Source organism: Plecotus auritus (genome assembly GCF_963455305.1).
Source record: "Plecotus auritus genome assembly, chromosome: 7".
In the NCBI taxonomy this organism is placed as follows: domain Eukaryota; kingdom Metazoa; phylum Chordata; class Mammalia; order Chiroptera; family Vespertilionidae; genus Plecotus; species Plecotus auritus.
In genome coordinates, this window is record NC_137774.1 from 76034393 (window position 1) to 76050331 (window position 15939).

Below are 15939 nucleotides of genomic sequence, written 5' to 3' on the forward strand. Positions count from 1 at the left end.
GAGAATTGGATTAGTTATTCCAATATTGTGGCAATGAGTTGCAATTGCCAAGAAAAGGACTATTGAGAAAACTGGAAAGAACTAAATTGTCTTTCTTTCTCCATTGATCAATTTTCTTTAGCAATTCCAGTGCTCTCTGCTTTGCCTTCAAGGGTGTATCTCTCTTCCCCCTTCCCTGCCTACCCTGCAACTACTTCTCAACTGGGAAAGACACTGTATTAGAAAACTTGACCATCAAATTCAGAGAGAGAGTAGCCCAGAGCAACAGCGGCTGAGATTTTGCTCGGCTTGGCCTGTCACTTCTGCCTGTTGTGTCTTCGCTCATTAACAAGGCTGCATTTAACACCTGGGGACCTTAGGAGATTTGCCCCATGGATATTGAAAAGAGGTCTTTCTTTGATGTGACCCTTACTTTTTAAAAAGGAGAAAGCAATGACCACTTGGTCTGTCCACTTACTTAGGGAGTTCTTGACGGTAAATCATACCCCTGCGTTGTCTTTTCTGGGATGCCTCACTGTGGTCACCTTAGTGGATGACAAGGGAGCATGGGAAACTTAGCTACTTTGGTATAACCAATTTGATTTTTTTTAAAAGGTAAATCTGGAAAGGTCCAATATGTGTTCTGGATTTGAGATAGATAGTGTCTGCAGTTGTTCTTCCACATGTGGATTTTGCCACAAGCCTGGGTTAAGTCCAAGGAGTCTATGACTATGGAATAGCAGTGTTGATGCTTATGAGGGAAAAGAGAGATAGCCAGAAGGCTTCCCATGACCATATGGTGCAACCCATATCCTAACAGGACACCTAGCAGAGTGAACAACATGGACACTGCACTCAAGACAGCCTGGGTTCAAATTCTGGCCCCTCTATTGGCAAGCTGTGTGACTCTAGGCAAGTTACTTAACCTCTCTGTGCCTCAGTGTCTTCATCTGTTAAATGGGAGATAATAATATATAGTAACAAACACACAGGTATTTATAAGAATTACGTGGATTAATGTATGAAGTGTGTTTGGTGCTGAGCTGGCACCATGTAAACATTGGGTAAATAGGAATAAGTTACTATTCCACCTTGTTGCCATAAGTGAAAGTTAGTAGAGAGCTGACGATGCTGAATTGTGAGTGTACCACTAGACTAAGAGATTCTCTTTTTATCTCATGGGAGGACTATTTCCTTCCGTTCTCAGCATGTCCATTTGGTGGAAGTTAATTTTTGGGACCAGAAGTAAGGCAGTCTGTCCGGGGGACATAGATATTGCTGGAGTACATCCTTGTCCAAAACAGCAAATAAATGAAATTGGCCCAAAGGTACAAAGAGATCTTAAGACAGCACCTCTGTGCACCTGAAGACGCTGCCCAGTGAAATGGAGTAGTGGGAGTAAAGAGGTGGCAGATGCTGTGTGTGGTATATGCATGCACACTCACCTACGTGCATGCTTTGTCCCAAAGTTATGGGTCAAGAACAAGGAGCAAAATGTCATCTGCTGAAGAGGTAGGGTATATGCATGCACTGTAGTAGAGAGAGGAGAGTGCGTTTTTCTGGTCCCATGCAAAGTAGTTGGTCATTTTTTTCTCTGGAACCAGGAAAACACCAAATATCTTTGTCAAACCCATATGCATATATGTGGTTTTTTAAGAGGATAATAAGACAGAATGAACAATTTAGACTAAAGCATACATTCGAGAGCAAATTAATCTGCGTAACTTTTAGAACATTAGAACAGTGATTCAAATTAACCCTGGGCCCACCCTTAGAGGTTAAATCACTGGGCTATATAGAGAAAGAATAAGTTATCATATGGGTAAATATGGGCCGAGTTCTTTCTATGCTCAGGTACTGATGTACACACTGTACCTAAATTAACATGTTAAAATTCTTATGGCAATTTTCCAAATGAGGGGACTAAGGTTCAAGGAGTTAGTATCGTGGGATTAAGATGTCACAGCTGGTAAGAAGCCGGCTAGAATTTGAAAGCAAGTGGCTATATTCTTTATAACCAGGTATGCTGCTTCTTTCTTTTTTATGAATATTGGAAGTCATTCTTACTGACTATGCCCTATGGTAGCAGAGACTCCTGATCTATGTCCAAATCAAGAAGAGAAATAAGATAATGATTTTGGATTATTTCTACCACCGTCTGCCACCATATTCAGACATGTCATCCAGTTGTGTCAGGGGAAGCTTTAAGGAGTCTGAACAAGCATGTAATGATTTCTATGACTTGTTCCAAACAACTTACACCTTAAAAACAGGGGGGCACAGCTAAGTAAGTGATGCTTGGGAAATCTGAACATTTGTGGTTTGAGTTGACAATATCGGGCTTCTGCTTAATCAGAAGCTTTTCCTTTTTTGCATGTATATTTGTGTCTGTAGGTAGAGAGAGCTTGTGGTACTCAGAAATGTGGGGAAATACTGCTGCGAATTCAACACTCCAAAACTATCCCTTGGAAATATTTGAAAAAAAACACACTGAGACTCCTGCCAGCTTAAATCTAAAGTTTCAGCACCTGTATCTATGGAATGCATACAGGGGTGGGCAAAAGTAGGTTTAGTTATAATACAAATAAAGAAGACATTAATAAATGATAATACAAGAATAAACCTACTTTTTGCTCACTCTTGTATATATAAAGATATCGGTGTGGGATATATTCATTTCCATAACCAGGTATAATTACTAATGTCACCCATTTAAATACCCATGACTAAGAATTTTGGGGGGCATTTTAAATCTCCCCAAGTATAAAAATAGTCTGCGTTTATCTTACAATTTTGAATATACCTCAAAGCTGCAATGAAGACCCTGTCATTGATTTGCTAGGGATGTTTAGTGGGCCAGCCCTGTGTCTGTCTGAGATAGAAAGCCAGACTTATTAGTCATTTCTCTGTATAAGATGCTGCGTTAATGACACATATCATAATATTCCATAGTATAATTATCGATTTTCTGAAGCTTATGCAGAATTAACAGCCCAGCCTCCAATTGTCTCTCCGAATGGGGCATGAAAAGTTCACATATTTTGTAAATTAAAATCGATATTTTCAATCTCTCCTAAAGGTAATTTTCCTAATTTAGTGGACTTTTCCCTAACATTTATTTTCTCTTTTAATTATAAAATGGCAGGGTATTGATTTCCCTGTATAACCTCCTGACGCCCTGAGTGCATTTTTATTGCTAACGCAGGGTGGGGGTGGGGAGAGCAGTTGAACCTCTTAATGAGGATCTTTAATTACTAGCTTTGTATTAATTTGCTTTGATAAATTATGACATGTGCTCTCCTTCGCCGACACAGTCCAGGGGAGGCATTCAGAAAGCTATGCAGGAAGGTCTTTCATTTCAGGTGGTTCTTCTGAGCTCTCAGGCCTGGACGAACTCTTAAACACTCACCCGACTCGGCCCCCAGAGCAGGTATACATAAATCAGCTTAATCCCACAACTGCGTATAAATCTTCTCCGAAGACAAGGTGGTGTTTCCCTGTTATACTAAGCAGCATTGATTAGTTTTCCATATGTATCATCATCTTCAGACTTCTGGAGGCTTATTCTCAAGACAAAAGATTGATAAGTCAATAAAATATAATAAAAAGTCCAGATGGGTCTCCAAGATTTTAGCCTGTATCTATGTCCATTCCATTTTAGAGTTTAAAGACAACGAAGGCCCTACAGAGAAGTACAGTATCTACAAATATCTGTTCCCAGTAGCATGCCTCAACTTACTTAGTGTAATTAGAATAGTGTTTCTAAGAATCTCAAGGAAGAAGGCTCAAAGGGGATTCTTACAGTTTTCCCATCTGTGTGAGAGATCCCCTTTGCTTGCTAATAAAAAGGTTTTTAGAAAGTTGTGTCTTTGAGAGATAATCATAATATCTAGCCCACGCAACTGTTGATTGAAAGCACCTTTAATCTTCATAAATAAGTACAACAAAATCAAAATAAATAACAGAAGGTTATGCAAAGATGTCAACATGGTACTGACAAATGGCAAATTCATCTGTTTCTCAATTGCCGCTAAGATCACTGCAAAGCTTAACCGCACTGTATATTATATCTGCCAACTCATTTCTGTGATTAAATATTCCATCAGTGGGGCTCTAAGGCAGCAAAGCTTAACAAGATTCATAAGATGCACCACTTGAACATGCATAACTCACTTCCAGGGATGGAGAGCACCCCGCTTGCAAAGGAAAATTGGAATCCAGTTCAATTACTCCACAAGTCGCGATCAATAAGGGAAGGAAAAGACCTTTCAGTGCAATGCAAATCTAAGATATAGTTCGTTCCTGATGACAAGAAACACACAATTCAAGTCCATAGTAGAAAGATACAGAGTAAATTACTCAAAAGCCTTGAAGATGACGATGAAAAATTGTCTTGGTGAGACTATTACTATGAGCAGGCATTTTTTGGGGGCGAGTGAGGGAAGAGGGGTCCTGAATGTATACTTCTCCTGAAAATAAAAATTTCTGATTCCGAGGGGCAAAACAATCAATAACAGTTACTTAAAGAAGGGCATACCTGGCTGCATAGTCATATTTTAAAGGTGATCAGGTCTTGAAAGTAGGTTATCCTGGGGTTATAAGTAGGATTCGATAATATAATGAGTATAAAATAACTTTACAGGCAGTAAAGTAAAATAAAAATGTAAGTGTGATCACTGAAATCATCTCAATCATGCCCACATCGGTACAAGCCTGGTCATGAACACGTGACTGGGTACCAGGAGAGGCGATGGGAAAGTGGATTGGGATCTCAATATAAATTTTAAAAATGAAGAAGATGGATGTAACACTCTGTGATTGCTTATCTTGAAAGGGCAGCTGTATTTGACCTGGGATTACCTGTATAACAGAATTGGTTTTCTATGGGCTTTCGGGTCAAAAGAAGGTAGATGAAGGTCTTCCTCCCAGTTGCGTCCCTCCTCCCACATCACTTGATTGAGTCCATTACAGTTATGAGAATGACCTTTAGCCACACTTTTAAATGGGCTTTCCCCCCCCCCCCATTGATTCTTTGCAATTTGGATATAATAGCATCTGAAAAAAGTAAGATTATCCAGAACCTGTGATAACTGTAGCCCCTAACCCAAGCTGCTTTTCTTTTATTGGTTGCAGTCCCAGTCCCAGATCTAGGGCTGGGCTCAGGATGATCTGCCAAAATACTGGGGACAAAGCATGCCCTGCTTGGGGTGACCTGAGCATCCTGAAAGAGTGGAATGTGGGGTTGGAAGGTACCTGCTTCCACTCCGAGCCCCTCACAGCTGCTAATAGTCAGGCACCCCTCATGGCTTTAACATATTCCATGCCCACCCAGTGGACCAGACTCATCCAGACACACAGCCATGGCGGTAAGGAACCATTCCTTGTGAACCATGACCTTCGGCTCTAAGCTGGTCTGTATAATTTGCACATCTGCCAGATTAAACGTGGTGCCCTTCAGTGAACTGGAACAGAAGGGTCCGGATTTAAGGCCCAGAGGCAAAGGAGTATCAGCCTGGCATTGTTCCCCTTCAAAGAATGTATCTTGTGCTTCTCTTTGGCTTTGCCTCCTCTTTCGGTTGCAATTCACTTTCCTTCTCTCCTCTCCTCCCCCGTCTGTCTCAGCATATTTCATCCCATCCCTACCCACATTTGGCCTTAATTTTTATTTGTGTCCTTCCCTGTCCCAGAGGTAATGCAGCTCAGCTTTGATGGAGTCTGTGGGGTTTTTGGATCTTCATATAGGATCGGGACTTGCTTCCATGCTAAAACTGCATTTCCTAAATAAATGAGTGTCCCTTCTATTGTATGAAAGTCTATCCAGGAGCGCTCCCCCAAAGCAGGGAGGTGCAGGACAGTCCCTGCCGGAGCCCACATCTAGGCTGTGGGGGAAAGATGAGGTTTGAACACCTGGCTCTGGATACATTTCATAGGGAAAGTTTCAGTCTGCATCATCAATTCACTGAATAACTCAAAATATCAGCAACGTAAGGCAGTTTGGGGCACTTATGCCTGGCATTGTGTTAAACACTTTGCATCTCCTCAAGTCCTCCTAAGAATGTTATAGCATTAACATTATTGTAGAAATGGTGAAACCAAGGCTTCATGACGGTTATCTCATTCCCTAAATCACAACTAGTATGTAAAAAAACCCCTGTTTATTACAGAAAGGTCTTTTTTCTAACCTCAAAGCCCATGTTTTTCTCCACCTTGTTCTACAGTTCCCTCTGTAGGAGGAGAGGAAGTAATGCCTGCCCCCGCTCCCCCCATGTCTTCTATGCATCGGGCCCTAGAATATAATGACTAATAAAAACATCTTTGCATTTAATATCACACACATACCAAACTCCACATTGGGATTTTTACACATATTTACATAGATCTCAACCTGGCAGGGTGAGTGTCATTATCTTTGTGTTGCTAATATATTAGGAAATCCAGTCAAGTTAAGTTGCCCAAGGTTGCTGACTTCCAAAGCTAAAGAGCTGGATTCAAACCTATATCTTTGTGACTCTGAAGTGCATTCCATTTTACTAAAACAACTTACCCCCCACAAATGCTTTAATTAATCCAATATCCTGGATCAATGGTTTTGAACTGGGAGTGATCCCTACCTCCCCACCCCACCCCAGAGGAACTGGAGAATTTCTGGAGACATTTTTCATTGTCCATCCTGGGAGGATGGGTGTTCACTACTGACATCTAGTGGATGGAGGCCAGGGATGCTGCAAAACATCCTACAGTGTACAGGACAGCCCCTCACCACAAAGAAATATCTGGCCTCAGCCAAAACCGGTTTGGCTCAGTGGATAGAGCGTCAGCCTGCGGACTGAAAGGTCCCAGGTTCGATTCCGGTCAAGGGCATGTAACTTGGTTGCGGGCACATCCCCAGTGGGAGGTGTGCAGGAGGCAGCTGGTCGATGTTTCTCTCATCGATGTTTCTGACTATCTATCACTCTTCCTTCCTCTCTGTAAAAAATCAATAAAAAATATATTTAAAAAAAAAAAAAAAAAAAAAAAGAAATATCTGGCCTCAAATGTTGACAGTGCTAAGGTTGAGAAATCCTGTCCTGATAGAAGGACATTGCTAAAGATGTCACATATTCACTGAATATCTTAATAAGTCTTGTGCTCCACCGCTTGCTACTGCTAAAGATGTATGACAGCTGTAGTTCTCAAAAGCAATCAAAGAATTTAGAGACATTCACCCAAATTTTTCTTTCTTGTGATTTTTTTAAAATATATTTGATTTTTTTTTTTTTTTTTACAGAGAGAAAGGGAGAGGGATAGAGAGCTAGAAACATCGATCAGCTGCCTCCTGCAGACCTCCTACTGGGGATGTGCCCTTGACCGGAATCGAACCTGGGACCTTTCAGTCCACAGGCCGACACTCTGTCCAGTGAGCCAAACCAGTTAGGGCGTGAATTTTGACTCCAGAAGAGAAGAGCATAACATTTGATTATGTACTTCAGAGCTGTGTTGGGGGTCCCCAAGACCACACTCTCTGATGGGCTAGAGATTCACAGTGGTTCTCAACCTTTCTAATGCCATGACCCTTTAATACAGTTCTTCATGTTGTGGTGACTCCCAACCATAAAATTATTTTCGTTGCTACTTCATAACTGTAATTTTGCTACTGTTAATGAATCGTAATGTAAATATCTCTGTTTTCCCATGGTCTTAGGCTCTACAGCAGCGGTTCTCAACCTGTGGGTCATGACCCACAGGTTGAGAACCGCTAGCAGGGTTTTGGCATTAGAAAGGTTGAGAACCACTGGGCTAGAAGAACTCACAGGACTCAGAAAGGTGGTTATACTCGCCTTTTTATTTTAGTAGGAGGATTCAGATTACGGATCAGCAAAGGGAAAGAGTACACGGGGTGAAGGCCAGAAGACCAGTCAGGAGCTCTCCCCGTGGAGTCTCAGGGAGAAACTTGATTTCCCAGCAATGATGTGTGACAATACCTGCAAAGTGTTGTCAGTCAAGGAAGCTCATCTGAGATTCGGTGCCCAGAGTTTTTATTGGGAGTCAGTGACAGAGACATGAAGCATCCATATAACTGACCTCAACTACTCAAATCTTAGCCCGCAGAGCAAAACAAAGCATTCACCATCCTTAAGGCAAATTGCTACCGATCAGACTGGTACTGTACGGCCCAAGGGCTCAGGCATCCAAACACAGTCCTATCAGGTTATATATTTCAGGAGTTGACTGAGGGTCAAAACCCAAAACAAGCCTTTGGAAGGAATATACAGGGTTCGAGCAACCCTGCAGAGTTAACCCTTTCATGCACTACAGAAAAAGAAATTGCAGATGAAAAGATGACAATGCATAGCAATGGTGATAATGATAATAGTGGTTGATGTGATGATGATGATGATGTAAGACAGGATGTACCACCATGTTGGTTGCTTATAGAAGAAAAGATCAAGCTGAATGTACTTATAGAAAAATAGAATGTGTGGCTTTTCGCTCAGAGCCGGGTCAGCACATTTCTTCAGTAGAGGGCCAGCTAGTAAATATTTTGGGTTTTGCATGCCATTTGGTCTCTGTCACGACTCAACTCTACCAGTGTGTACAAGGCAGCCACAGACAATACATTATGAATGGGGGTGCCTGTGTTCCGAGGAGGCTTTATTTAAGGACACCAACATTTAAATTTCATATCATTTTCACAGGTCACGAACTAGTCATCTGTTTGGGTGTTGTTGTTTTTTACCCCAACTGTGTAACAATCTGGTAGCCATGACCCCACTTTGCTGACCCTGGCTTGGGAAGTCCAGATTTAATAAACATGAAGCCACTAGTTATCGCCTGGGAGAATGTTGTTGTTGTCTCTAGCATTGCACTGGTTTAGCGGTTACACACTGCAGAAACCCTTGAGGTTCGCTGGTTGTCACTCAGTTGTGTGATATTCATCAAGAAAGGGCCTAAGAGACACGTCTTGTGTAAAGTAACACATGCCACTGGCTTGTATCAGTTCATTCTTTAGTACCAGTTACAGCATCGAGGGACTGAGAAGTGCCAGGCACTGTGATGGGCACTGAGGGGGGTGGGGAGCAGGCCTTCCCCCCAGAATTTGGCAAGGCAGTCAAGGATGCAGACAAGGAAAGCAGCTCAGTGTGTCACAAACGATGATACCTACCGGAGCACTGAAAAAGAACAACCCCTTGCCTTAGCAGTCAGAGGGGTGGTACAAATAGGGTTTTGAAGGATAAGTAAGAGTTAGCAGGGTAAGATCATTGTAGAGCAAGCATGTCAAACTCAAAGGCTAAGATTTAAGTTTATGTGGGCCGCAAAAAACAAAAGCTTCAATTTTCATAGAAACATAGGTTTATTTCAATAGAGACATGCTGAATACACAGGGCTGAAATAAATGAATGATCGTTAACATAAAATAATAGAATATTTTAATTAATATTTGTTCTTGAACATTAACTTACCAAACACTGAATAACTGCAAAAATTAATAAATGTAAGCAAATAAATCTATTTTTCTTGTTTTCTGAAAGTAAAATATTTCCTCTTGCGCACACCAAACAGGTCAGTACAAGACTAATGATGTGGCAATCAGCTGCTAAAATATTTGCTGCTAGTATTAGTGGAGAGAAATGGTGCGCTTGCATGTAAGGTGTGTAAGGGAAATGAATGCAACATGATTATAGTAATCAGTCATTAGCGAACATTGTAGTTTGTTATTAATAATCATGTATAACAGGATATTATAAAAATTAAGTTATGAAATTTTTATTAAAACATTTTTTACATATAGTTATATTGGCTGGGCTGCAAAAATATTCATTGTGGGCCGCAAGTTTGACATGCTTGTTGTAGAGGTAAGTAAGGAGGGATTTGATAGAGCCTACAGAAATTTCTCAACCTTTATCTACAGAATCCACTGAGAAATATTAAACAAACAAACAAATAAAGACAAATACAGGTACTTACTTGACTTTCACCTGAGATAGACATTTCTGAGGCAAAATCAGGTTTCCCCCAAAGGCTAAGAAAGACTGATCTGCTGAGATCAGAGAAGACCTTCTAGAGAAAAGCTGCAGAGGACCTGATGATGCCATACAAAGGAATCTGGGCTCTAGAATTTATCCTTGAGTCTCAGGCAACCACTGAAAGCTCTGATAAAAACATAAAAAAATAAAACAAGCAAAACACTTGGTCTGAGGTAGCACCCAAATCCACCTTTGAAGCAAATAATAGTCTTATCCTGAGAACAGATTTCTAACATGTAGGTCAGGCCCTGAGGGATGGAAAAAGTAACTGCTTATCAATTGCAGAGATTGGCGTCTTCACAGGCTCCAGGATGACCAGGCTGCTGCCCAACCCCAAGGCTATCACAAAATTTGTTTCCTGGTTCTATCTAAATCTTTTTCTAGGAAAGTAAATTCCCAGAGATTTTTTTTTTAATGAGGTGATTTTTTTTCCTGTATATTTTAACTGGTGTGACCATTCTATTACTATTTTGTTTTAAAGGTTTTTTTGGTTTTTTTTGTTTGTTTGTTTTTGTTTTTTGCTTCCCACTTTCAGAGTTCTTTTCAAAATGTATAGTTCATTATTATTGGCCCAAGATTGAGTTGTTGTGTAAATAGAGACAAATTGGCCAAATATTGTTTAACACCCTGTATGGTAATTAGATGTAAATACTCATTCCCCAAGCATACAATAAAGCTCTCCTGTTAGGTTTTTAAAAGGTAGTGTTGAAGAATCAACAAGCAAGTGGCAAAACCTCCTTAGGTTACATTGATGACAGTTAATGCATTTCCAGAACTTCTATGGAACTGCTACAACCCATTACAGTCGAATATTGGTTATGAAAAATTAATAAAGCCAGTGGAAAATGGAATCCAGCGTTCGCTATTTACACCCAAAGAATCAGCCAGTATCAATTATGCTGTATGCTACATTCTAATGAGTTTTTCATTAAACTGCATACCATTATGGAAACTAAACAAGGATTATTCAAAGAATAATGCCAAAGGCTGTTATTTTTTTGAGAGATTAAGTTAGTTAATGGGTTATGCATTTAAATCTGATGCAAAGGTTAATTGATGTATGCTTATCATTGTGTTCAAACCAATATCATTTTAAAAATGTGAATACCCCAATATCATTGATATTTCCCCTGGTAAAAAATTGGAGTCTATGTGTACATTTCTAGTGTTTGTTTCATACCATCGGGTATTATAAAGATGGAAACTCTTTTTATTACTTCTCTGTCATTTTTGAAAATAATTTTCACCAGTTGAAATTTTCTATTTGCCTTCAGCCCATAGGATGTATGTGAGTGTGTGTGGGGCGGGGGGGGGGGGGGGGGGAGAGGGAGGGAGAGGCATATTTAAAGGAATGTATCTGATTACTCTGAGAGACTCAAAGTTGAAGTATAGTTTCTACTTTCACCAGAGGAGTGGAATCAGTGATGTAAACCTAATCTGGGACAGGAAGGGAGGTCAAAATGAATCTCTGCCCCCATTCCACAAATATATCCAGTTCCTCCAAAAATAAAGTCCTATCATAGTTCATGAAATACAAGAGGGGGCTCACGGGGAGGCTCTCCAGAAGGTTTTTGGACTCTTTGATCATCTTAGAGACTCTACTCCTTAAAAAAATGAGAGAGAAACATTGAGGCGGGACATCTAGGGTTTTGCAGAAATCTGTAAACTCCGTTGAACTCTACTGATTGCAGCTAAAGCACAGTGGCTATTTTCCTCTTGAGCAGAGAGGCAAACTAAAATGTCTTTAGGAGCAGGCTGTGAGATCAGTAGTGACACACAGTCAGAGGGGACGTGTCTCAATTATAGGAAGGAGTGGCTTTCCCCATCACCCTGAGTGGCCCTGCCAGGCAGCAACATTGACCCAAACCATGTGGCCCCATAACCTGATTCCTAGAAAAGAAGCCAGATTCTGTCTTGTAACAGTAAACCTTTCACATTTAAAGACATGTAATTATTTTCCAATCTTAAAATGTTTTCCATTAATTCTGTTATCTTTAGCATTACAGTTAGTGGTCAAAGAAAACAGTACACTAGTCATCAGTTTGCTACTTTTTCTTTAAAGGAACAGGGAGACAAATAAGTCCCCAAAGTGCCATATTTTGAAATTCCAAATAATAAAATTATTTCCATTATTATTATTATTACTGAGGTCACTTACTGTTGGTACTACTTGCCATACCCTTTCATATGACAGTTCTAATCCTCTAATCCTTATAACAGTACTCGATAAAGTAGATATTTGTGTTCCTATTTACAGATGTGAAAACTGAGGCTCAGGAATGTTAGATGCCTTGCCCAAGGTCAAAGAAATAGTGACTGAGGCTGGAAAGCAAAACTAAGGTTAAAAGTTTCTAAACCCCATGCTTTTTCTGGTGGGTTTTTTTTTTTTTTTCTTTTTGTTTTTTTCAGACATTAAGAGTTCACTATTTCTCCTCTCTGTGTTCCCTGCCTTCGTGTCTTATTTCTATCTTGCAAGTAGGATTTTCTCCTCTGTAGGAGATACATCCTTGCCAGAGGCTTCCTTGGTTGAGTTTAAAACCCTATCACAGATTCATAAAGGTGATCAGGAGGTTCTGCCTAACAGTTTTAGCCTGGAAGAGTCAGGTGTTTTCAGCCAGAATGCCACTGCAGAATCCTTAGACACCGTTTGGCTGAAATGGGATTAATGGAGATATCATCCCAACGTTGATAAGGATGTTTGATCAACTCAGGACCAAGCATCACCACTAATAAGCTTCATGAGAGAGTCTGAACTTTAGAAACAGGCAAAGCTGGCTCAGATTTCAGTTTTATCTCATCTTTTTTCTCTCTCTCAGCCTTAGTTTTCTTGTGCATACAATAAGAAATATATATCTTAACCATGTAGAGCATATGTGGTCAAGTACCGAAAACTCAGTGGCATCTTAAAGGTCACTCTTGTTATAAGCACTGGCTGTACTTGAGGTTGATTATGTACTAGTAGTTCCCATCAGTTTAGTATTTTTAGCAGCCGGGCAAAATCTCAGGCCCCACCCTAGACCTACTAGATAAGATTCAGCATTTTAAATGGGTCCCCCGGGTGATTCAGTATACATTAATTAGAATTTGAAGAACAAGAGTCTAGGTCAACCCTTATAAATCTATTGGCACCCATCATGCTGAAGGCAAAATCCCTTAAAAAATAAAACTTAGCTTCATTGTTTTTGTTGTGGCTGAATGCTAGCCTTCCATAAATACCATATAGATCAAGTGTTCTCATGGTTCATTGTCTTGAGTAACAATAAATAAAAAAGACATTTTGGGCAAGTATTGAAAAGGAACATGTCTTAAAATTTTTTTGGTTGTTTTTTTTATTAACAAAAATGAAATAAAATTAATATTTTGGCAAGTATTAATAAAATGATACCCTCTAAAATATTCAGTGACAGCTTCCTGGGAGGGGCTAATGCTGTCTTGAGAGATAGTTACTATTAGTACTTTTCCAAACAGGAAAGTGACTCTGGAACAGGGCTCAGAAAGCCTTCTCTGTGAAGATACACATAGTAAATATTTTAGCCTTTGTGGGCTGAACAAAGGTCTCTGTTGCAAGTATTCAGCTCTGTCTTGCAGCATCAACGCAGCCATAAAAGAACATGTTAATGAATGAGGGTGGCTCTGTTCCAATAAAACTTTATTTATAAGTACCAAAATTTGAATTTTATTTGATTTTTTCACTTGTCATCAAATCTTATTTTCCTATTGATTTTTCTCTCAGTCATATAAAAATGTAAAGATCAGCCCAGCTGGTGTGGCTCGGTGGTTGATGATTTACCTGTGGACCAGGATGCCATAGTTTGATGCCATGTCAGGGCACATGCCCGGGTTGCAAGGCTCAATCCCCAGTGTGGTGCGTGCAGGAGGCAGCCAGTCAATTATTCTCTCTCATCATTCAGGTTTCTATCTCCCCTTCTCCCTTCCTCTTTGAAATCAATAAAAATATATTAAACATAAAATCCTATCTAATAAAGAGGGAATATGCTAATTAACCATCACTCAGTCACAAAGATGGCTGCACCCACAGCTGAGGCCAAGTTCCCATAAGGAGCCTTAACAAGCAATCAGCAGGGACCTGAGGCTACGCCCTCCCCCACCCCTGTGGGGCTTGACAGGGGACCTCAGGCCACACCCCCCAACTGGTGGGGCTTGACAGGGGACCTCAGGGCGCCTTCCACACCCCCCTTGATAGGGGACCTCAAGGTGCGCTTTCCCGTCCTGGTGCTGGGCTAAGGGACCTCAGGCTGCTCCCCCCCACCCCAGCGCCAGGCCGGGGGACCTCAGGCCATGCCCCCCACCCAGTGGGGCTTGACAGGGGATCTCAGGCCATGTCCCACACCTGGTGGGGCTTGACAGGGGACCTCAAGGCACGCCCCCCCACCTTGGTCTGGGCTGGGGGACCTCAGGCCATGCCCCCCGTCCTGGTGCCGGGCCAGGGGACCTGAGGCTACGTTCCCTGCCTGGCGGGGCTTGACAAGGGTGGGACTAGCCAGGTCTGGATCTATCCCAATGAGGGGGGGCGGGCAGGCCGGCCATGTCTGGGTCTCACAAGATTTTGAGGTGCATGTGGGTGGGTGGGGACTTGACTCTGGGTCCCATGATGTGCCCCAGACTCTGACAGGAGGAAGGTTTTCATATTCATTTTACTAATTTTCTTTCATCTCTGACACTTCTATTATAGAGAAAGGGCAAATAGCAATATTAAATTGTTTCCTCTAATTAATCCCCTTTTAATGTGCATGAATTTCGTGCACCGGGCCACTAGTAAATAAATAAAAATGTAAAGACCTTTCTCAGCTCATAGGCCATACAAAAATAGTTAGTAGGCCAGATATGGCCAAAAAGCAGCAGCTTGCCTACACATGATTTAGAAGATGGGTCTTAAATTAATGGGTCCAGGATTCTGGTTGCTTTCATTTGTACTCAGGATTGCAAGATTTCTATTTTCATGAAAATAGCACATGTCTTACAGGTTGTTAAGCGGAGGAGATAATCCAAGTTAAACGCTGAATAGGTTTGCCTGGCACTTACCAGGTATTCAGGAGGCAATTATTGTAATTGCTACTGATAATGTTAATTATCATATTGAGTCAATTGAATATTTTTTTGTGAAAGCCTCTATTAGCCTAAATCTTGGAGGCAGGAGAATAAGAGAACAGTTCGAGTGAAACGTTACATTTTTAAACAATAAATAATCAGGAAGAAAGTTGCACAAAGGTTCTTTGTCGTATTCTTTTGTGTAATCTGAAATGATGCCAAAAGAAAAGGTGAAAAGAAAAAAATATTTAATAATATATATTTTTTAATAGTATGAAAACCAAAACTTACAAAATAAATCGGAATGAAAGATAATTTCCACTATACACAGATTCATCTCAGGGCGCCTTTAAAGATGAAATTCCCCCAGTACAATTAAAAACATGATTTGATTTATAAGAATTAAATACACATACATTTTTGTGCAACATCCGTGCCTAAATGGAAATACCCCTGTAGTTAGAACTCCACCATAACACTTCGGAGCAGCTCATCTTTCAGGCATGTAAAACAGCTTTAGGTATCAGCTGTGAAAATATTCTTACACGGATTAGCTCAACGCTAGTCTATGTTTTTAAATGCACACATGCAAAGGCATTTTCAATCCATCCTGGGGTTGGATAAGTCTGTCAGTTGCAAGCAGTTACTTCCACGGCAGGGACCACATGCCAGCCTCCCAGGCCTCCACATCTGACAGAAGTTTGATGCTTCATGGGGAAGGAAGCTTTGTAACAGCCCCAGCATTCACTCACCATTTGGGACTTTCCGAGTGGCTTTACAGAGTCTCGAGGCTAAGATTTTAAGAACGCTGGGCCCCCAGCAGGGCTCTGTTTTTAAGTGGCCCCTGGATGAGCCCAAGGTAGATGTTTGTGGAGGTGACACACACACAACCCTACGTAGTGGGTGC

General features: G+C 40.9%; 1 protein-coding gene across 46 annotated transcripts in view; it reads left to right on the forward strand.

Annotated features, from left to right (window-relative positions):
- The window catches only part of RBFOX1 (RNA binding fox-1 homolog 1), a 2122525-nt gene that overhangs the window by 2015682 nt on the left and 90904 nt on the right, over positions 1-15939 (forward strand). The window lies entirely within an intron of this gene.